The sequence below is a fragment of the Ranitomeya variabilis genome, chromosome 6 (genome assembly GCF_051348905.1).
Source record: "Ranitomeya variabilis isolate aRanVar5 chromosome 6, aRanVar5.hap1, whole genome shotgun sequence".
Lineage (NCBI taxonomy): Eukaryota > Metazoa > Chordata > Amphibia > Anura > Dendrobatidae > Ranitomeya > Ranitomeya variabilis.
The window spans coordinates 297,164,201-297,187,346 of NC_135237.1; the positions used below are offsets into that span (position 1 = coordinate 297,164,201).

At 43.9% G+C, this 23,146-nt stretch overlaps 1 pseudogene; it reads right to left on the reverse strand.

Moving 5' to 3' along the window:
• Window positions 1-384: 384 nt before the first annotated feature.
• Window positions 385-12,728, reverse strand: LOC143783266 (piwi-like protein 1 pseudogene; annotated as a pseudogene).
• Window positions 12,729-23,146: the final 10,418 nt, after the last annotated feature.

Sequence of the window (23,146 nt, forward strand, 5' to 3'; positions counted from 1 at the left end):
AGTATATTTTTAAAGAATGTATGCCCCTTGGGAAAATTTTTGTCAGCCCATGCACTGCGTGTTTGGGCATTGCAAGTCTAGGAGACACACTCCTCTACATTGTACCAATTTTTTCATGAGGCCTTCGGCAATGTCTCCTCATTCTCCAATGTCTCCTCATTCTCCACTACTAGATCACCACGCTTAACATGTTCTGTGATGATACAGTCAGTCCAATTTTTACCAAGCCTGTCTATGATGTCCATAAAATATTTTTTAAAAAGGTACCCCCCATGGTGAAATGTTTCTCAGCCCTTGCAGTTCGTGTATGGTCGTTACAAGCCTAGTAGACCCACTCCTTATCATTGGGCCTAGTTTTTAATTGTGCTAGTTGGGCAGGGGAGCTTATGTGCACATATCCACATGATATGTGATTCTCCCTACAAACTGTAGCAGTTCGGTATTGAAATTCAGCCCCCAGTCATGTAGCTCTTTCTGAATGCTGTCATCCTTGTGTATGTAGTTCTTGAACTTCCCAACTTGTCGCTCCCTCTGTTCTGGTGGTAAGTGGGTGTGAACGGCCAGGTCTTTCATGACGTTGAAGTTGTTTCTCATTCTGTCGGTCAGACCTGTTATATTACAGAACTATGGCATCAGTATGATGGCTCCATCTGTGGCTCGCGGCTTGGGCCTCTGGGGGATGTTCACGATTAGTGGCTTGTTCATTGTATTGCTTCTTATAGTAGTCCATCAAACTGATCTTGCTTCCATCTGCCTTCTTGAAGGTGGACGCTGTAGTCATGGTCCAGGCGATCTCATCTATATGGTAGGTTTTAGTGAGGACGATCTGTCCAATCAGCTCCTTGCAGCAGGCATCCTGAAACGTCTGCGGGCCACACAAGGAGAAGAGTCTGCTCATGATGTCGTGTACAGTCTCATTCTTGATCACTTTATAGCTGACATCAATGCTCAACATGATGCTAGACTCGTACTGGAGGATGGAGGTAGAAAACCCCAGTCAGATGGCGAGTCGGTGGGCTCTGACTTCGGTGGCGTCACTCGGGTTGTAATAGTTGCGTCCTCTCTGCTTCATATCTATTATCTTAAGGAGTCTTCAGAAAATGATGTTATAGAAATGGAAGCAGGTGGGCAAGGTCGGTGGAAGCTCATTGGTCAGGGTGATTGTTATCCGCACGTTCTCTCCATTTCGAGTTTGGCTGAACACCTTATTCAGTCTTTTTGGTAAAAACAATATGGTTCCATCAAACGCCCATGCCTTACCGATGGTTTCTTCATGCTGGGACAGGAGGACGTACCGCAAACACTTGGACTCCATGGCGGAGCTGAAGTCAACTTGATACTTGTGCAGGGCCCGCTGTAGTCTGGACACCAGCTTGATGTGGTTGGTCACAAGAGCAATCTTGGTTCCAGAGGTGCAAGCTTTTGATTTTTGGATGTGTTCTATAGTCTGCTGGGTGTTCACCCCAACGTCATGGAAGTCACGCCTATGGCTGCCCTGTTCCCCGATAGACACTTCTGCAAGTCCAGCTGACACCTGCAGAACCTCAGGCAATGGTCTCTCTGCTGCCGCTGCCGGCAGACCTCTCTGGTGCCATCTTCCGATGAGCAAAGGCTCAGGCGCTGATTGCTAAGATCTGACTTCTGGCCGGGGTCCTTGGGGCTGCTGTATCTGTCCAGGTGGTATTTATGGGGCCTGCCACTGCAAAAGAGCTCGGCCAAGGGCCGGGGATCTTGCTTGTCAGCTCATCCTTTACTTCGTACACACACCACGCACTAGTGTGCATTGTGCCTAGTTTTTAACACTAGAAGTCCCAGAAATTTCGAGCTCCCCCTGAAGTCAAATGACCCTTAAGGCTGAGTCACACATAACGATATCGTTAACGATATCATTGCAACGTCACGCTTTTGGTGACGTAGCAACGATCCCGCTAACGATCTCGTTATGTGTGACAGCGACCAACAATCAGGCCCCTGCTGGGAGATCGTTGGTCGTTGGGGAATGATCAGGACCATTTTTTGGAATCTGATCACCCGCTGTCATCGCTGGAACGGCGTGTGTGATGCCGATCCAGCGATGTGTTCACTTGTAACCAGGGTAAATATCGGGTTACTAAGCGCAGGGCCGCACTTAGTAACCCTATATTTACCCTGGTTACCATTGTAAAAGTAAAAAAAAAAACAGTACATACTCACATTCTGATGTCTGTCACGTCCCTCGGTGTCCACAGGGTTAAAACTGCTTTCGGCAGGAGCGCTGCTAATGCACGCGCTGCTGCCGAGAGCTTCCCTGCACTGACTGTGTCAGCACCGTCCGTAAAGCAGAGCACAGCGGTGACGTCACCGCTGTTACTGCCGGCGCTGACACAGTCAGTGCAGGGAAGCTCTCGGCCATCAGAATGTGAGTATGTAGTGGGTTTTTTTTACTTTTACAATGGTAACCAGGGTAAATATCGGGTTACTAAGCGCGGCCCTGCACTTAGTAACCCGATGTTTACCCTGGTTACCCGGGTGCTGCAGGGGGACTTCGGCATCGTTGAAGACAGTTTCAACAATGCCGAAGTCGTTCCCCTGATCGTTGGTCGCTGGAGAGAGCTGTCTGTGTGACAGCTCCCCAGCGACCACACAACGACTTACCAACGATCAAGGCTAGGTCATATCGCTGGTCGTGATCGTTGGTAAGTCGTTTAGTGTGACTTAAGCTTTAGTCCAAACTGACAACTCTGATGGCTCCAATTAGCATCCTTTCCTTTGTAAATGTGGCCATTGCTTGAGAAATCTGCAGTGGGCAATTGTTTTGATTCACCTCAACAAAGGTCTTGCAAGAGAGTGTAAACAAAAGAATGTATGCTGCTCCTGTGTGTCTACCCACCCCCCAGCTGCATTGTTGTGCAGGGGATACACATAAGGTTGCTAACACCTTAGCAAATTTGCATGCAGCCTTTTGTGCTGTGAGGGATAAATAGGTGACTGCTTCACCTATTTTGTTCACAAGAAACAAAATGCAGAGAAGGCACACCATTCAACAGGCATTGGAACTCATCCTGAGCAACACCAACCCTTCTGACTCAGATGGAGAAGACATAGTCCTTCAACCGGATTCGGACTCTGAGCTGTCTTCAGGTTGGATTTTTTAAATTACCTATTTTTATTCCCTGACTATTTACTTACTCTTTTTTAGGCTAGGTTCACATTTGAGAGAATTTCAGCAGGGAACTGAGAAATTTTCTCAGCCTCCGCATGTTCCCCGCATGTGGGAGAGCGGGAAATGCAGTCCCTAGCAACCCCCTGTGTTTACTGGTTACCAGCTACACAGCAAGCTGCGGGGAGTGCCATTCGCACCCCACATCCCCCCTCCCCAGGGAACGCACCTTGAGGAGTTCCCTGTGCGGGGGGATGCGGGGGTGCGAATCGCACTCCCCGCAGCCCGCTGTGTAGCTGGTATCCAGTAAACACAGCGGGTTGCTAGGGACCGCGTTCCCCGCTCTCCCGAATGCGGGGAACATGCGGAGGCTGAGAAAATTTCTCAGTTCCCTGCTGGATTCGCAGTCAGCTGAAATTCTCTCAAATGTGAACCTAGCCTTTAGAACCAAAACAAAATGTTAATTTGAAATTATTTATCTTGCAGATGAGGAGACTCCTCCTCTACCAAAAAAAAGAGCTCGGTTGGCGAGTGAGCCGACAGAGACCGCAAAAGATGGCACAGTGTGGCGTGAAGTACAAGTGGGGAAACGTCTCCACTTCACCCCAATAGAACCGTACCCTACAGATGGAGAGCCAAGTGCTAAGGCCAGACGAAGTTTCCGGAGTCGCCTTCAGAGCTTTGTAGCATTCAAGAATGGACTACTCAACATGCACGTCACACGGAGCAGGTGGATTGGTTCATGGGTCTCCCAGAACTAATGGCATTTATTTGAGTCATTATCTTGCGTGGGTGACCAAGGTTCCATCACTACGTGACAGCTGGTCAGCAAACCTGGCAAACCAAAGTATCATTGCAACTATGACCCAAAACCGCTTCCAAGACATCATGCAACACCTACGCTTTGATTACATGTTCACACGCAGTGAGCGAGTGGAGACCGATAAGTTTGCTGTAATCTCCGATGTGTGGAGAATAGATCATTTGTCACCAACTGCATCGCATCCTACAACCCTGGTCAACACATCACTATTGATGAACAGCTTTTCCCATCAAAGACTAGCTGCTGTTTTCTGCAATACATTGCAACAAAACCAGACAAGCTTGGCATCAAGTTTTGGGTGGCTTGAGACTTGAAATCAAAGTACATCTGTAATGCATTTCTTGGCAAGGACCCCAGTCATCCCAGCAGGGAGAGACTGTCCGAAACTGTAGTGATGAGGTTGATGGAACCATTCATGGACAAGAGCAGAACTGTAACCACGGACAATTTCTTTACATCATTGTCACTTGCACAACGACTGCTTAGCCGGAAAACCACTATGCTCGGCACAGTCAACAAGAGTCGCCGGGAAATTCCTTAATCCTCTAGACAGATGGACCGCACTGAATTCACCACTCAGGTGTTTTCAACCACTGGTGCCACACTGACAGTGTATGCACCCAAACAAAAGAAGGCCGTCTACATTCTCAGCAGTATGCTCAGCGTGGTTGAGACTGAGGATACCAACAAAAGGAAGCCAAACACGGTCACACAATACAACCACACAAAGTGCGATGTGGATGTAATGGACCAAATAGTGCGGGAGTACAGCATGCATGCAGGAACACGGAGATGGCCAGTCGCCGTATTCTACAACATGATTGACATGGCAGCACTGAATGCTCATGTTCTTTATCAGGCATGCACTGGGGTGCAGGAGAGACGGGTGGACTTCCTGGTTGAGCTTGCAAAAGAGTTAGGTGGCTCTCCTGTGACTGAAAAGAAGGCACGCAAGGAGAAACTCCTTCGGCAACAACCTTCTACACCCAGCCCTGGCAAAAGGGCGATGTATCAGGTCAACCACCGATGCACGAACAATTTTGCAACTGAGAGATGTGTTGACTGCTACAAATACACGTGTGGCAAATGTACCAGGGACATACCCAGGCAGTGCCAGGTATGTTCCGACAGTGCAGACAGACTGCTGAGTGAGTGCTGAAATGCTAGTCACACAAGAAGGACATGCCACTCACACACACAAACGCAGCCCCCCTCTGCAGCCTATTGTAAATATCTGTGGAATTGTTTTATTCCTTGTATTTTTTTTTATATTTTTATAACAAAAATAAAAAGCATGGAAACTAATAACAGTTGTTCTTTTGTATATTTTTCACACTGAAATTTCAGTCCTCTTGTGCGATTTCCGTGCAATTTTTTTTCGCTAGTATGCTTGAGGCCTTAGACACAAATGTTTCTGGTCATTACTCACAGTTGTACCTTGCTCTAAAATTTCTAATTCTCTATGTAAAATATACAAAAAATGATTAATTGTTTCAGTGCTTTTTTGCTCAAATAAAACTAAACTAAATACAATATGTATAGTCTTTATATTATCAAATACAATAAACTGAATAGAACTAACTAGAAACTAAATGGCAAAACTCAATGGAAAACAACAACCTCCTGTGGTGAGACAGTAATGGCCTTAATTACAGAACAAAAGACTGTGATTAGAGGATGTTAGCTAAAATCCTTCAGGTCATTCGACCCGTCTCTGGGTTCCAAAGGTAGAAATGTTAAATGACCCCTCTCTGGGACATCTAGTGTTAATGAGGCCTTCATCAATGTTTCCTCATTCTTCACCTCCAGATCACCATCGTGAACATGTTTTATGTTGTTATGGTCATTCAATTTTGGGCAAGGGTGTCTATTATACTACTCATAAATAATTTTTCAAAGCTGTAACCCCCATTGGGAAATGTTTGTCAGGCCATGCACTTAGTATATATGCATTACAAGTCTAAGAGACCAGCTTCTTTAAATTGGGCCTAGTTTTTAATGAGGCTTTCCTCCACCTCTCATCATTTTCCACCACTAGATCACCAGGGTATACGTGTTCCGTGCTGCCACAGACAGTCAATTTTTTGGCAAGGGTGTCTGTGATCCCAATTACATATTTTTAAAAAATGTATCCCACATGGGGAAATGTTTGTCAGCCCATACACTTAGTGTATGTGCATTACGAGTCTAGGAGACCCACTCCTTTGTAATGGACAGTTTTTTTATGAGGCCCTCCTCCACATTTCTTCCAAGGGGGATTGGGGTGGGTGCAAATTTGGGTCAAGGCGGCCCTTGCATTCAATGCATAAGGAAATAGTATGGCAGGACCAGCTGAAGAATGTGAAATGGGTTTTCCTGTGGCCATCCATTACCTGGGTTCAAAGGCTTATTGGGGGTGAATTTCAGGGCACCCACTAGCATCCATCCATGTGACTGCTAATAGGGCTCAGTGTTTCCTTTGTTTCCCTGTGACTCTGTGAAGCAAGAGAGTTCGCATCAGTTCATCCCGGGTGACAGAACCCGTGTTTTTTTTCTGGCATAGTACCACCATATAGTGCAGCCATCACCTAGCAGCAGGTTCCATCTCTGCATGATGGACCCCAGGCTGCAAACGCACCTTATTACTATCTTTATATTTATTCGGTGTATTCCACCAGCCCTAATATGTGGAAGTTTCAGATGTTTTGGCATGTTAGGGTCTCTTTAAATGTGACTTAGTATTGGCAATCTACTTCAGCCACAATTGCGCTCCAGAATTCAATTTGCACTCCTTCCCTTCTGAGCCCTGTCTTGTAACCAAACAGTAGTTTTCCGCCACATATGGGATACTCAGGAAAAATCATACAACATATTTTGATGTCCGTTTTCTCCTATTATCCTTGTGAAAAGGAAAAATATGGGACTAAATCAACATTTTTGTGGGAAAAATTAGATTTTTTTTCAATGCTCAACTTAATAAAATTCTATGAAGTACTTGTAGGTTCAAGTTGCTCACCACACTTCCAGATAATTTTTTTGAGGAGTGTAATTTGCATGGAGGATCACTTGTAAGGTGTTTCCACTGTTTAGGCACATCAGGGGCTCGGTGAATGCGACATGGCATCAGCTACAGTGGGGAAAAAGAGTATTTAATCCACCACCAATTGTGCAAGTACTTCTACTTCAAAAAATGAGAGAGGCCTGCAATTGACATCATAGGTAGACCACAACTATGAGAATCAAAATGAGAAAACAAATCCAGAAAATCACCTTGTCTGATTTTGCAAGATTTATTTTGCAAATTATGGTGGAAAGTAAATATTTGGTCATTAACAAAAGTTCATCTCAATATTTTGTTATATATCCTTTGCTGGTAATGACAGAGGTCAAATATTTTCTGTAAGTCTTCACCAGGTTGGCACACACTGTTGGTGGTATGTTGTCCCATTCCTCCATGCAGATCTCCTCTAGAGAAGTGATGTTTTGAGCCTATCCCTGGTCAATATGTGCTTTCAACTAACCCCAAAGGTTTTCTACGGGGTTGAGATCTGGAGACTGGCTAGGCCACTCCAGAACCTTCATATGCTTCTTACAAAGCCACTCCTTCATTGCCCTGGCAGTGTGCTTGGGATCATTATGATGATGAAAGAACCATGATGGGAGAAGGTTTGCACTCAAAATCTTACGATACATGGCTCCATTCATTCTTTCATGTTCACAGATCAGTCATCCTAGTCCCTTTGCAGAGAAACAGCCCCAAATCATGATGTTGCCACCCCTATGCTTCACAGTAGATGTTGTGTTCTTTGGATGAAACTCAGCATTCTGTCCCTCTAAACATGACGAGTTTTGCTTCTAAAAAACAGTTCAGCTTTGGTTTCATCAGACCATATAACATTATTCCAATACTCTTCTGGATAATACAAATGCTCTCTAGCAAACTTCAGATGGGCCTAGACATGTACTGGCTTAAGCAGGAGGACACATCTGCCACTGTAGGATCTGAGTCCCTGGTGGTGTAGTGTGTTACTGATGATAGCCTTTGTTGCGGTGGTCCCAGCTCTATGCAGGTCATTCTCTAGATCCCCCATGTGGTTCTGGGAATTTTGATCACCATTCTTGTAATAATTTTGACCCCACAGGGGGAGATCTTGTTTGGAGCCCCAGATCAAGGGATATTATCAGTGGCCTTGTATGTCTTCTATTTTCTTATTATTGCTCCCACAGTTGATTTCATCACACCAGGCTGCTTGCCTATTGCAGATTCAGTTTTCCCAGCCTGGTTCAGGGCTACAATTTTGTTTCTGGTGTCCTTCGACAGCTCTTTGGTTATCACTACAGTGGAGTTTGGATCATGACTGTTTGAAGTTGTGGACAGGTGTCTTTTAAACTGATAACAAGTTCAGTGTCATTACTACAGTTAATGAGTGGAAGACAGAGGAGGGTCTTAAAGGAGAAGTTACAGGACTGTGAGAGCCAAAAATCTTGCATGTTTTTAGGTGACCAAATGCTGATTTTCCACAGTAATTTCCAAAATAAATCCTGCAAAATCAGACAAGGAGACTTTCTGCATTTGCTTTCTCATTTTGTCTCTCATAGTTGTGCTCTACCTATGATGTCAATTACAGGCCTCTTTAATCTTTTTAAGTGGGAGAACTTGCACAATTGGTGGCTGACTAAATACTTTTTTCCCCACTGTATCTGTTCCATCAAATTTTGAGCTCCATACATCAAATAGTGCTCCTTCCCTTTCAAACCCTGCTGTTCATCTAACAGTAGTTTTCAACCACATATCAGGAATCGGTGTACTCAGGAGATACTGCACAGCAAAATGTATTGTCCATTATCTCCTGTTACCCTTTTGAAAATGAACAATTTGGGGCTAAAGCAACATTTATGTGTGGAAAAATTAGAATTTTTTTTCACGGCTCAATTTAATAAAATTCTGAGAAGCAGCTGTGGGATGAAGGTGCTCATCACACTTCTAGGCAAAATTCCTTTACATGTCCTTCTACTGTTTAGATGTATTAGCTCATCTGCAAACAGAACATGGCATCTGCTATTTATTACAGAGAATTTTGCGCTACAAAAGTAAAATGGTCCTCCTTCCCTCCCAAGCCCTGCCATACTCCCAAACAGTAGTTTTCCACCATTTATGTTGTATCGGTGTACTTTTGAGAAACTTCACAGCAAATTGTATAGTCCATTTTCTCCTGTTACCCTTGTGAAAATCAAGAATTTGGGGATAAAGCAACTATTTTGTTAGAAAAATGTGATTTTTTTTAATTGCACAGCTCAACTTAGCAAAATTCTGTTAAGCACCTCTGGGTTTAAGGTGCTCAGCATACCTGTAGATAAATTCCTTCAGGGGGGTTTCCACTGTTTGGGCACATTGGGGGCTCTGTAAAAGTGACATGGCATCTGATATCTATTCCAACCAATTTTGCACTCCAAAAGTCAAATGGTTCTCCTTCCCTTGAAATTACAAAACAAAATGTAAGGTCCATTTCTCCTATTACCCTTGTGAAAATGCAAAATGTCTATCATTTCCTTCTAAATTGCTTCTTTGAAGCACCTGAAGGGTTAGTAAACATTTTGAATGTGGTTTTTGTTTTGAGCACTTTTAGGGGTGCAGTTTTTAACATAGTTTCATTCATTTTTGGGCATTTTTTGTCACATAGGCCACTCAAAGTCAACTAAAATGTGATATAATTCCTAAAAAAAATGTTTTTTTGGTAAAAATTGTTGAAAAAATGAGAAATTGCTGACAAACATTTAACCCTTCTAACTTTCCTAAGAAAAAAAGTTATATTTAAAAATGATGCTGATGTAAAGTAGACATGTGGCAAATGTTAATTATTAACTATTTTGTGCAATATCATCTCGTTTGAGGCCATAAAAATCAAATTATGAAAATTGCTAAATTTTCTAAATTTTTGCCAAAATTTTGATATTTGTACAAATAAATGCAAAAATATTTACATACATTTACCATTAACATATAGTACAATATGTAAATTAAAAAATATTTTATAATCACTGGGATCCATTAAAGTGTTCCAGAATTATTTATTCAGAATTTGACATTGCTTAGAAATGTAAAATTTGGTCCTGTCAGGAAGGTGAAAACATGCTTGGGGGTGAAGGGCTTAAAGAAAAATCTCATCAGCAGTTATTTAAATGCAACTTAATAAAATGGCATAATAAAGTCAGATGACATGCGTAAAAGTTATTTTGCAGAATTTTCAAAACTACAAAGGATGCAATAATGTAAAAGCGATACTAATTTCATCTTGTCCTACATACTCTAATTTCTCTTAGTTTAAGCAAATACAATATTAGATTTATTTTTAAATTGATGTACCTTGATCTGATTTATATTAGGTCACTCAAATTGATTGCTCTTTGTGTAATGTTCTACTACTGTGTCAAGTGCAGTAATTCGGGTGAAATATTAATGGCAAAAATGTGATCTATTTATAAGAAAAGCTAATAACTGTAATTTTTTTAAACTACTTAATGAATTATGATTAGCAATCAAATGTATAAGTGCAATGTTAAATATTCTTTTTACTGGAGTTCATTTCTAAAGTACTCTTGCACAAAAATAGATGTACAAACCAAAAGGTGCACATGCTAATCACTGATCTTCCATAAAATATAAATGTGATTTTCATTGCAAAAAAAAAAAATCAAGAAACTTATATTGTGTGACATTGCTACTGAAGTATAGCAAAACTGAAAAATGCTTGTGTGGAATAGAGGGGTAGGAGAGGTTGAAGAAAATAAATAACAAATTAAGAAATTAGCACATATTTAGCCTAAATAAACATTTATTATTCAGGCATTTGAGCAGTACCTCATCTAGACTGATCTTACAGAGTATTTGTATGATACAACACTCACTTAAAGAGAAACTGTCAGTTTAATTTTTGTTTAAAAAAATAAAAAGTACACATGAACATGCAACTTTCTAATATTAAGTGGATATAAAAAGTCTGCCATTTTTTGTGATGTAAAAATCATAGCAAGAATAATAACTACAGGACTATTTCCAAATTTAGTACCACCAATATTCTGCACAAATTCATTGAGAATTAAACTGAAATCCTTTTGTTGGGGAAAGACACGTAAAACTAAAATAGTGTGGCTTCATAAGTGTGAACACCATCTTATAATTGCGGATGTGGTCGTGTTCCGAATTGGCAATCACATAGAAATGCATCTTATAGAAGCTCTCCCATCACAATTTTTATCCTCTTCATATATTGCAGTCACCATTAGTGTTGAGCGATACCGTCCGATACTTGAAAGTATCGATATCGGATAGTATCGGCCGATACCCGAAAAGTATCGGATATCGCCGATACCGATACCCGATACCAATACAAGTCAATGGGACACCAAGTATCGGAAGGTATCCTGATGGTTCCCAGGGTCTGAAGGAGAGGAAACTCCCCTTCAGGCCCTGGGATCCATATTAATGTGTAAAATAAAGAATAAAAAAAAAATATATTGATATACTCACCCTCTGACGCGCCCTGGTTGTAACCGCCAGCCTCCGTTCATAAGAATGAGCGCTTGAAAGTCCTTAGATGACGTCACGGCCTGTGATTGGTCGCGGAGCGGTCACGTGACCGCAACGCGACCAATCACAAGCCGTGACGTCATCTAAGGTCTTTCAAGCGCTTGAAAGTCCTTAGATGACGTCGCGGCCTGTGATTGGTCGCGGAGCGGTCACGTGACCGCTCACGCGACCAATCACAGGCCGCGACGTCATCTAAGGACTTTCAAGAGCTCATTCTTAGGAACGGAAGCTGGCGGTTACATCGGTAAGGTTCAGGCTGCGTCGGAGAGGTGAGTATATCAATATTTTTTTTTTTCATTCTTTATTTTACACATTAATATCGATCCCGATACCGATTCCCGATATCACAAAAGTATCGGATCTCGGTATCGGAATTCCGATACAGCAAATTTTGGCCGATACCCGATACTTGCGGTATTGGAATGCTCAACACTAGTCACCATATAATATAGCACTCTGTATGTACACTGTGTTGCTCTTTTTGCCTTTCTACCCAGCTGATTCTTTTTTATTCCATTAGGTCTATGATGTCATATGATTAAAAACTGACTAGTTGATTCCTTCTTAGCGATATGTAGAAACAGGAGGTCAAGTTTCTGTGCAGAAGTCAGAAGTCACTGCAAAAGACGTAGTTACTTACTGATAATGGGATTTCTCATAGCCCATGACAGCACCACAGAGAAAGGGGATCCGCCCTTCAGGCACAGGGAACCTACAGATAAAAGGGCGGTACCTCTCCTTCACATCAGTTGGTTTAGAGAGCATCGGACGGCCTCTAGGTTAATGACAATAATGTAAATTTGTATACATTATCATACTGCTTATCAGAAAAAACACCGTGCCTAAACATAAACATGCTACAAAAAGTAAAACGTTCTCACCACACATGTGATGGGAGGGAATAAGCAGGTTCTGTCTTGGGCTCTGAGAAATTCCATTACCGGTAAGTAGCAACATCTATCTCTATCCCCCATGACAGCACCACAGAGAGAATTACAGAGATTTTTAGCTTAGGGAGGGACCACAGCCTGAAGAACCCTTCTTCCAAAGGTCAAGTCAGAAGAAGAGGCTAGGTACAGCCGATCGTGCCTAAAAAAGTTGAAGGTGATGACCAGGTGGCCTCCTTACAGATCTGTTCTATCAATACCTCCGACCTTTCTGCCCATGAGGGTCTTTGTGGTAATTCCTGAAGAAGTCATGATGACTTCAAAACACGTAGAATAAACCACCATCATCCTTTAACCCTATTTTGTATTCTGAATTGTTTGGCAGCGCGGATATAATCTACTATCTTCCTTGATAATAGCTTTTCTGTGAGCTGGGAGGCGGCACTCTTGTTTCCGAGAGTCCAAAGTTAACCCCAGGAATTCCTGTCCTTTGATGGGCTCTAGCCTAGATTTCTTTAGGTTTAGGAACCAGTCTAGGTTCACTAAGGTATTCATTACTCTGTCCCTCTGCTCTCTGCAGTGTTGGGCTGACTTGCTTGTTATTAGAAAATCATCCAAGTAGGGTATTATCAAAGTGTTTTTTCCCTGAGATGCAATATCATTTACGCTACTAGTTTGGTGAAAACATGGGGGGTGAATGATATTCCGAAGGGGAGGGCTCTGTATTGAAATTCTCTTATTTCCCCTTTTATGGAAATGGACAGTCTGAGGAATCTGTGGGATACTTTGTGAATGGGGACGTGGTAGTACGCGTCTCTGAGATCCAAGATGGTCATAAAACAGTTTGAAAACAGTATTTTGATGGTCGATTTTATTGACTCCATCTTGAATTTTTGATTTCTCACATAGCCATTCAATTTCTGCAAGTTTATTATTGTTCCATAGGTGCCGTCTGGCTTGGAGACTAGAAATAGCAGGGAGTAGAATCCCTTCCCCATTTTCTGTGAGGGAACTTCCTGAAGGACTGCTTTTTGTATGAGGTTCATGACTTTGCATTCCAGGGCCTTTTGTTCTCACATGGAAGATCTTAGGGGAGTCACTATATAGTTTTCTGGAGGGAGAGAGAGAAAGTCTATCCTCAAGCCCGACATGACTTGCTTTAAGATTCAAGGGCTCTTCGAGATTTTTTTCCTAGGCCGGAAGGAAAAAGGTTAATCTTCCCCCCCACCCTGGGAGGACCGTCACTTCGAAAAAAATTTATTCTGGGAAGAATTGCCAAAGAGAAACCCTCTGTCCTTTCATCTACCCTCATCCCTTCTATTCTGCTCCCTTGGGGGTCTTCTACAAAAAAAATTATATTCCGGAAGGACCGTTGATGATGGTGATGGTGGGGCTAAATTCGGGAAACCCTTCTTCTTATCCCCCGCTTTTGCAGGATATGGCCCAGTGTCTCCCCAAGCAAAAATTGACCCTCACATGGGATTGAGCAGAGTTTAAGTTTTGTTTGTAAGTCACCAGGTCAACATTTAAGCCATTGAGCCCTACGGGCTGGGTTTGAGCGGGCTGCGGATTTAGTTGTTAGCCTAACTGAATTGGCAGAAAAGTCGGTGCATCTCTTATCATAGGGGTGGATTCCAGAACTTTATTAATAGGTACCCCATCCCGCACCTGTTTTTCCAACTGATCCACCCTAATCATTAGGGACCTAGAGGTACATGTAGCCGCTATGGCCGGTCTCAGATTTCCCCCTGAAGATTCCTAAGCCCCTTTAAGAAAGGTGTCAGATTTTTTGTCAAGGGGTCTTTTAATGTTTACATTTTTTCAAAGGGGAGCACAAATTTTTTAGAGGCCTTTGCCACCACGACATCAAGTTTAGGGGCTTTATCCCATGATGTAAAAGCTTCCTCCTCAAAGGGGTATTTTCTCTTAAGGGAGGGTACCGACGAGTTTTTCCTGTCTGGTTTCTCCTACTCTTTCTTAATTAAGGCCTGAATATTCTCATTTAGGGGTAAACATTTCTGCCTCTTTTGGCCTAATCCCCCAAACATTATATCCTAGACTGTTTTGTTGGGACGAGAGTCCAGCACCCCCATAGTAGTTCCAGCTGCTTTCACCAGTGTATCTACCTCATTTAGGGGAAAAAAGTGGCATCCCCCCTTTCATCATCTGAGGAAGAGGAGTAAGATTCTCCATATTTGAGCCCTGCCTCCAGAGCTAGAGGAATCGGACTGGGAATATCAACATGTTAGGGCATGTTAGGTTAGGCTATGGGTTGAACTAGATGGACTTACAGTCTTCTTTCAACCTTAATAACTATGTAACTATGTAATTATGTAATATATTAGTTTCCTTCCTCTTGACCTTATCCCCTCTCTGAGGGACCTAAATGCACTCTCAACCTCCAACTTGATTGCGGATCTCAGCTCGGAGACGATGTCTGGGGTTTCCTCGCAGAGAACTTGTCCTATAGGAGTCGCAAAGTTTCTTATCCCAGGATTCTGGCAAGGGTTTTTTGCACATGGGGCAAGACATGAGCTTTATTTTTCCCAATCTTTTCCTTCCCTAATAAAAGGGAAGAGAAGGGACCCCAGTTACAATGGTGAACTTTCACAAGGATCACTCACCAATTGAACGCAGCCGCAAGAGAAGGGGTATGAGAAGGGGTAGGATCCTGCAAAAGGCGTTTCAGAGAGGAGATTGGTTCACCGCACTGGAATTTTTGCTGTGTTGTGTGGAATGGCTGCTGGACTGACCACTCCGGTTGTATACAGAAGAACGCTTTCTCTGTACATCCGGTTTCTGTCACTGGTGGTGATGCTGTTGCGCTTGTTGCTGGAGCTGCTGGTCGCTGTCCTCCATGGCTACTCACTGGGAACTGTGTTGTGAATTCCGTTCTCGGGCTCCCTCCTGTGGTCATGAGCGGTACTGTGTGAGTTTGTTCTGGGCTCCCTCTGGTGGCCTTTAGCGATATTGCTGGTCTTGGCTGGGCTCTGCTGATTCATTTCCTGCTATGCTGGGCCTGTTTAATTCTCCTGGCCCTTCATTTGTTGCCTGCTGTTGATGTATTCAGTCCTGTTTCTGAGAGCTCCTGAATATTCCTTGTGACCAGTCTCCTGCTGGAGAAGTTAAGTTTGTTTGTTCATTTTGCTCATATACTCGTTATTTTCATTCAAAAATGCCACAAAAATATTAAAGGATATGGCAGTCTTCCTTTAATCCGTATGGAATGCAGAGATAAAAGTATGTTGTTGTTTTTAATTGTTTTAATTGATTGCACATGTTATATGTCTGGTGTCTAACCCTACTAAAGGAACTGACATCATAAGCACAACTCACATGGACCCGTAGAAGCGCCTGTGCGTGAAACGGCCGTCGTCCGTCTTGTCTCTGCACACTCCCTCACTGCTCCCTCTTCATGCCATAGCCTGTATTGTGCCGTGTCTGACATGGAATGCCACGCTTAATAAAGAATGAAATACAGTGGAAGGAACCGGGTGAGTGCCGCATTCTTTCTTTATCTTCGTTCTCATGTGAATCATTGACTCTAGCTGCAGAGCACCGCCCCAACTTCAATAGTAGCTGACTCCGTCTGACTTTTGAAGAAGCTATTAGCCTCGTAGCTGGATTGTTTTATGACAGCTCGTTCAGTGCCGATCTGTTACTGTTTGTCTTTCTTGCGCTTGTGGAAATAATTTCCTTGAAAATGTTTCTCTGTATATGATGAGTTCAGTCCAGCTTGCTTATATGTGATTTTTCGCTTGCTGGTTAGTTCTGGGGAATGCGCCCCTCACATCGTGAGTCGGTGTGGGGGTTCTTGTATTCTCTGCGTGGTTTATTTTTGATAGTTTTTGTACTGACCGCACAGACTCCTATCTATTTTCAGTCTATCAAGTGTTAGCGGGCCTCATTTGCTGAACCTGTTTAATTTCTATGTTTGTGTTTTCCCCTTAACTCACTGTTATTATTTGTGGGGGCTATCTATAACTTTGGGGTTATTTCTCTGAGGCAAGTGAGGTATTTGCTTTGTCTCTAGGGGTAGTCAGTTTCTCAGGTTGTGAACGAGGCATCTAGGATTTTAGGAACGCTCCACAGCTGCCTTTAGTGTTTGTGGATAGGATCAGGATTGCGGTCAGTATAGCTTCCACATCCCCAGAACTTGTCCTATATTCTGGTCATATGTGTCAGGTCAGTTTTGAGATCCTACCACCGGATCATAACAGTACAGCAGGCCATAAAGTGTTAATGCAGCAGAAGAGGGAGAAGAGAAATCCTGAAGTCATTTTTTTTTCCCTCTGCAATGTGTTTAGTTTCTCTCCTCCCCTTAATCTCTGGGTGGTTCTGAACTCAGCTGCAGATATGGACATTCAGAGTCTGTCTTCTAGTGTGGATCATCTCACTGCAAGGGTGCAGGGCATTCAGGATTATGTAGTCCGCCGTCCTATGTCAGAGCCTAAAATACCAATTCCTGAACTGTTTTCCAGAGACAGATCTAGGTTTTTGAACTTTAAGAATAATTGTAAGTTATTCCTTTCTCTGAGACGTCGCTCCTCTGGTGATTCTGTTCAGCAAGTTAAAATTATTATCTCTTTGTTACGTGGCGACCCTCAAGATTGGGCATTCTCTCTGGCGCAAGGAGATCCTGCATTGCTAAATGTGGATGCGTTTTTTCTGGCGCTTGGAGTGCTTTATGAGGAACCAAATCTGGTAGACCAAGCAGAGAAGGTTTTGCTGGCTCTCTCTCAGGGTCAAGATGAAGCAGAGGTTTACTGTCAGAAGTTTAGGAAGTGGTCTGTGCTCACTCAATGGAATGAGTGCGCCCTGGCGGCGATTTTCAGAAAGGGTCTGTCTGAAGCCCTTAAAGATGTTATGGTGGGGTTCCCCACGCCTGCGGGTCTGAATGAGTCAATGTCTTTGGCCATTCAGATTGATCGGCGTTTGCGGGAACGCAAACCTGTGCACCATCTGGCGGAATTTTCTGAGCAGAAACCTGAGCCTATGCAATGCGACAGGATTCTTACCAGAGTTGAACGGCAAAACCACAGACGTCAGAATGGGTTGTGCTTTTACTGTGGTGATTCTGCTCATGTTATCTCAGAGTGTTCTAAGCGCACAAAAAGGTTCACCAAGTCTGTCACCATTGGTACTGTACAACCTAAATTCATTTTGTCTGTTACTTTGATTTGCTCTCTGTCATCCTACTCAGTTATGGCTTTTGTGGATTCAGGTGCCGCCCTGAATTTGATGGATTTGTCATTTGCCAGGCGCTGTGGTTTTATCTTGGAGCCTTTACAATTTCCTATTCCACTAAAGGGAATTGATGCTACGCCATTGGCCAAGAATAAACCTCAGTACTGGACTCAAGTGACCATGTGCATGGCTCCTGCACATCAGGAGGTGATTCGCTCTCTTGTGCTACATAATTTGAATGATGTTGTCGTGTTGGGTCTGCCATGGCTGCAGGCTCATAATCCAGTCCTGGATTGGAAAGCAATGTCTGTGTCAAGTTGGGGTTGCCAGGGAATTTATGGCGATGCCCCTTTGGTGTCAATTGCTTCTTCTACTCCTTCTGAAGTCCCTGAATTTTTGTCGGACTACCAGGATGTATTTGATGAGCCCAAATCCAGTGCCCTACCTCCTCATAGGGATTGTGATTGTGCCATAAATCTGATTCCTGGTAGTAAGTTCCCTAAGGGATGACTTTTTAATTTATCTGTACCTGAACATACCGCTATGCGGAGTTATATAAAGGAGTCCTTGGAGAAGGGGCACATTTGCCCATCCTCGTCCCGTTTGGGTGCGGGGTTCTTCTTTGTGGCCAAGAAGGATGGTTCTCTGAGACCCTGTATAGATTATCGCCTTCTAAATAACATCACGGTCAAATTTCAGTACCCCTTGCCACTGTTGTCCGATCTGTTTGCCCGAATTAGGGGGGCCAGTTGGTTCACCAAGATAGATCTTCGTGGAGCGTATAATCTTGTGCGCATAAAGCAGGGCGATGAATGGAAAACCACATTTAATACGCCCGAAGGCCATTTTGAGTACCTGGTGATGCCTTTTGGGCTTTCTAATGCCCCCTCTGTGTTTCAGTCCTTCATGCACGACATCTTCCGAAAGTATCTGGATAGATTTATGATTGTGTACCTGGATGATATTTTGGTCTTTTCTGATGATTGGGAGTCTCATGTGAAGCAGGTCAGGATGGTATTTCAGGTCCTGCGTGCCAATGCTTTGTTTGTGAAGGGCTCTAAATGTCTCTTCGGAGTCCAGAAGATTTCCTTTTTGGGCTTTATTTTTTCTCCTTCTACTATTGAGATAGATCCAGTCAAGGTCCAGGCTATTCATGACTGGACTCAACCTACATCTGTGAAGAGTCTTCAGAAGTTCTTGGGTTTTGCTAATTTTTACCGTCGCTTCATCACTAATTTTTCTAGCGTGGTTAAGCCTTTGACGGATTTGACCAAGAAGGGTTCTGATGTGACGAATTGGTCTCCTGCGGCCGTGGAGGCCTTTCAGGAGCTAAAACGTCGGTTTTCTTCGGCTCCTGTCTTGCGCCAGCCCGATGTCTCTCTTCCCTTTCAGGTCGAGGTTGATGCTTCTGAGATTGGAGCAGGGGCTGTCTTGTCGCAGAGAAGTTCTAATGGCTCTGTGATGAGACCATGTGCTTTCTTTTCAAGAAAGTTTTCGCCTGCCGAGCGGAATTATGATGTTGGTAATCGTGAGTTGTTGGCAATGAAGTGGGCATTTGAGGAGTGGCGACATTGGCTTGAAGGAGCCAAGCATCGTGTGGTGGTCTTGATGGATCACAAGAATTTGACTTATCTCGAGTCTGCCAAACGGTTGAATCCGAGACAGGCTCAATGGTCGCTGTTTTTCTCTTGTTTCGATTTCGTGGTTTCTTATCTTCCGGGTTCGAAAAACGTGAAGGCTGATGCCCTTTCTAGGAGTTTTGTGCCTGACTCCCCGGAAGTTTCTGAACCTACTGGTGTCCTCAAAGAGGGGGTGATTTTGTCTGCCATCACTCCTGATCTGCGACGGGTGTTGCAGGAGTTTCAGGCCAATAGACCTGACCGTTGTCCACCGGAGAGATTGTTTGTCCCGGACAGATGGACCAGTAGAGTTATTTCCGAGGTTCATTCTTCGGTGTTGGCAGGTCATCCTGGGATTTTTGGTACCAGGGATTTGGTGGCGAGGTCCTTTTGGTGGCCTTCTTTGTCGCGGTATGTGCGTTCCTTTGTGCAATCCTGTGGGATTTGTGCTCGGGCCAAGCCTTGCTGTTCTCATGCCAGTGGATTGCTTTTGCCCTTGCCTGTCCTGAAGAGGCCTTGGACGCATATTTCCATGGATTTTATTTTGGATCTCCCTGTCTCTCAGAGGATGTCTGTCATCTGGGTGGTTTGTGATCGTTTTTCTAAAATGGTCCATTTGGTACCCTTGCCTAAGCTGCCTTCCTCTTCCGATTTGGTGCCACTGTTTTTTCAGAATGTGGTTCGTTTACATGGTATTCCGGAGAACATTGTGTCTGACAGAGGATCCCAGTTTGTGTCCAGATTTTGGCGGTCCTTTTGTGCTAGGATGGGCATTGAATTGTCTTTTTCGTCGGCCTTCCATCCTCAGACGAATGGCCAAACCGAACGAACTAATCAGACCTTGGAAACTTATTTGAGATGTTTTGTTTCTGCTGATCAGGATGATTGGGTGACTTTTTTGCCATTGGCTGAGTTCGCCCTCAATAATCGGGCTAGTTCTGCTACTTTGGTTTCTCCGTTCTTTTGCAATTCTGGATTTCAGCCCTCTGACTGTCCTGGGGTGGATTCTGTGGTGGATAGGTTGCAGCAGATTTGGAACCACGTAGTGGACAATTTGACGTTATCACAGGAGAAGGCTCAGCGCTTTGCTAACCGCCATCGCTGTGTGGGTCCCCGACTTCGCGTGGGGGATCTGGTATGGTTGTCTTCTCGTTTTGTTCCGATGAAGGTTTCCTCTCCTAAGTTCAAGCCTCGTTTCATCGGTCCTTATAAGATTTTGGAAATCCTCAACCCTGTGTCATTTCGTTTGGACCTCCCAACATCGTTTGCCATTAATAATGTGTTCCATAGGTCATTGTTGCGGAGATACGTGGTGCCTGTGGTCCCTTCTGTTGATCCTCCTGCTCTGGTCTTGGCTGAGGGGGAGTTGGAGTACGTGGTGGAGAAGATCTTGGATTCTTGTGTTTTGAGACGGAAGCTTCAGTACTTGGTTAAATGGAAGGGCTATGGTCAGGAGGATAATTCCTGGGTTGTCGCCTCCGATGTCCATGCAACCGATTTGGTTTGTGCCTTTCATTCGGCTCATCCTGACCGGCCTGGGAGCTCTGGTGAGGGTTCGGTGACCCCTTCTCAAGGGCGGGGTACTGTTGGGAATTCCATTCTTGGGCTCCCTCCTGTGGTCATGAGCGGTACTGTGTGAGTTTATTCTGGGCTCCCTCTGGTGGCCTTTAGCGATATGGCTGGTCTTGGCTGGGCTCTGCTGATTCATTTCCTGCTATGCTGGGCCTATTTAATTCTCCTGGCCCTTCATTTGTTGCCTGCTGTCAGTGTATTCAGTCCTGTTTCTGAGAGCTCCTGAATATTCCTTGTGACCAGTCTCCTGCTGGAGAAGTTAAGTTTGTTTGTTCATTTTGCTCATTATTTCCTTGAAAATGTTTCTATGTATATGATGAGTTCAGTCCAGCTTGCTTATATGTGATTTTTCACTTGCTGGTTAGTTCTGGGGTGCAGAGTGCGCCCCTCACATCGTGAGTCGGTGTGGGGGTTCTTGTATTCTCTGCGTGGTTTATTTTTGATAGTTTTTGTACTGACCGCACAGACTCCTATCTATTTTCAGTCTATCTAGTGTTAGCGGGCCTCATTTGCTGAACCTGTTTCATTTCTACGTTTGTGTTTTCCCCTTAACTCACCGTTATTATTTGTGGGGGCTATCTATAACTTTTGGGTTATTTCTCTGAGGCAAGTGAGGTCTTTGCTTTGTCTCTAGGGGAAGTCAGTTTCTCAGGCTGTGAACAAAGCGTCTAGGATTTTAGGAACGCTCCACAGCTGCCTTTAGTGTTTGTGGATAGGATCAGGAATGCGGTCAGTATAGCTTCCACATCCCCAGAACTTGTCCTATATTCTGGTCATATGTGTCAGGTCAGTTTTGAGATCCTACCACCGGATCATAACAGAACTGCATGCAGCAAAAAGCTTCTCTAATAACCATTTTTTAAACTTGCCGCCCTGCATTACCTCACTTCCGGCTCCTCCCCCTCATGTGGCCACATCACTTGGGGGGCATTTTTTCCCTCTTCTGCATGCGCCTGCCAGGAACCTGGAGGCCGCGCTTTACTTCCGGGGCAGCAGCCATCTTGGTCCACCTCCAGAGCGCACACTGTCTGCGCATGCTCCCTCCCCGACTCCCAAAGTCCTTCATTACTTCTGGCGTGGCGGCCATCTTGCTGCACCATCAGGGCACACTCTGTCCACATGTGCACCTGCGAGGAACCCAAAAGCCCCTGCATCCTCTCTGGAGTGGTGGCCACGCTTCCCCCCACTCACCCTACAGACCCCTTCCAATCTTCACCAGACGGCATCTTCTTTCAGGTACCAAAATCTGAACGGTTCCCCATCAGGGACAGTAAACCAACTGATGCGAGGGAGAGGTATTGCCCTTTTATTTGTAGGTTCCCTTTCCCTGAAGGGTGGATCCCCTCTCTCCGTTGTGCTGTCATTGGGGATAGAAAAGTCTATGGAAGGAGGGAGGAGCAGAGCACGAAGGTCAAGGGTTGAAGAGCAAGATGATAAATGAAGTGACTAGATACTTCCTGTCTTTACATAAAGCAGAGAAAAGAGAAGAAATAGCTATGTAGAAAGGCAAAATGAGCAATTGTAAGCACACAGTGCCATGTAATATGACAATTGCAATATACTAAGAGGATAAAAAACCTTGATGGGAGAACTTCTTTAAATAGTAGTCAGCACACAGCTTTCATGATTTAAAGTGATACTAATTAACCGCATATAAAGTTTAGCTATTCTAGTTGGATTTAATGATATTTTCTCAGCTGCACTTCACAAAAAAGACCTCTATCTGGAGCCTGTGTGTGTCGTCTGAAAGGACGCGGCATCCACCATAAGTCCATGCGACTTACGGTGGATGCCGCATCCCTTCAGACCACACACACAGGCTCCAGATCTTCTAAGGGCACTCACCGGATCTCTATACAGTCCTGAGACACAGTCTGTGTCCACCATCTCCCATGAATCTACTGAGATTTCACAATCCTGGGGGTCTGCCTGGTGTCGACCATATCTTACTACTGTGACTGAGGAAGGTCCGAATGTTAGGACCGAAACGTTTCTGTTGTTTAACGTGGACACAATTAAACCACTAACAAAAGTTAAGTTAGAGTGCCGAGTTTTTTACTGCATGTAACATTGGCAGACCCCTGAGATGCCAGTGCCACAGAAACCCCCTATGTGTGAACTAATTTTACCAATTACACTTCCAAATGAATTCATCTAGTGGTGCAGTGATCATATTGACACCACATGTGCCTCACAGAATTTTATACCACTGACATAGAATAAATTACATTTTTACCACTAAAATGTTTTTTTAGCCACAAGTTTTTAATTTTACTAAGGGCTAATAAGAGGTTTTTTTACAACAAACTAAGGTCCAATGTTTTTCTGTGTGCGCCAATACCCTACATGTAA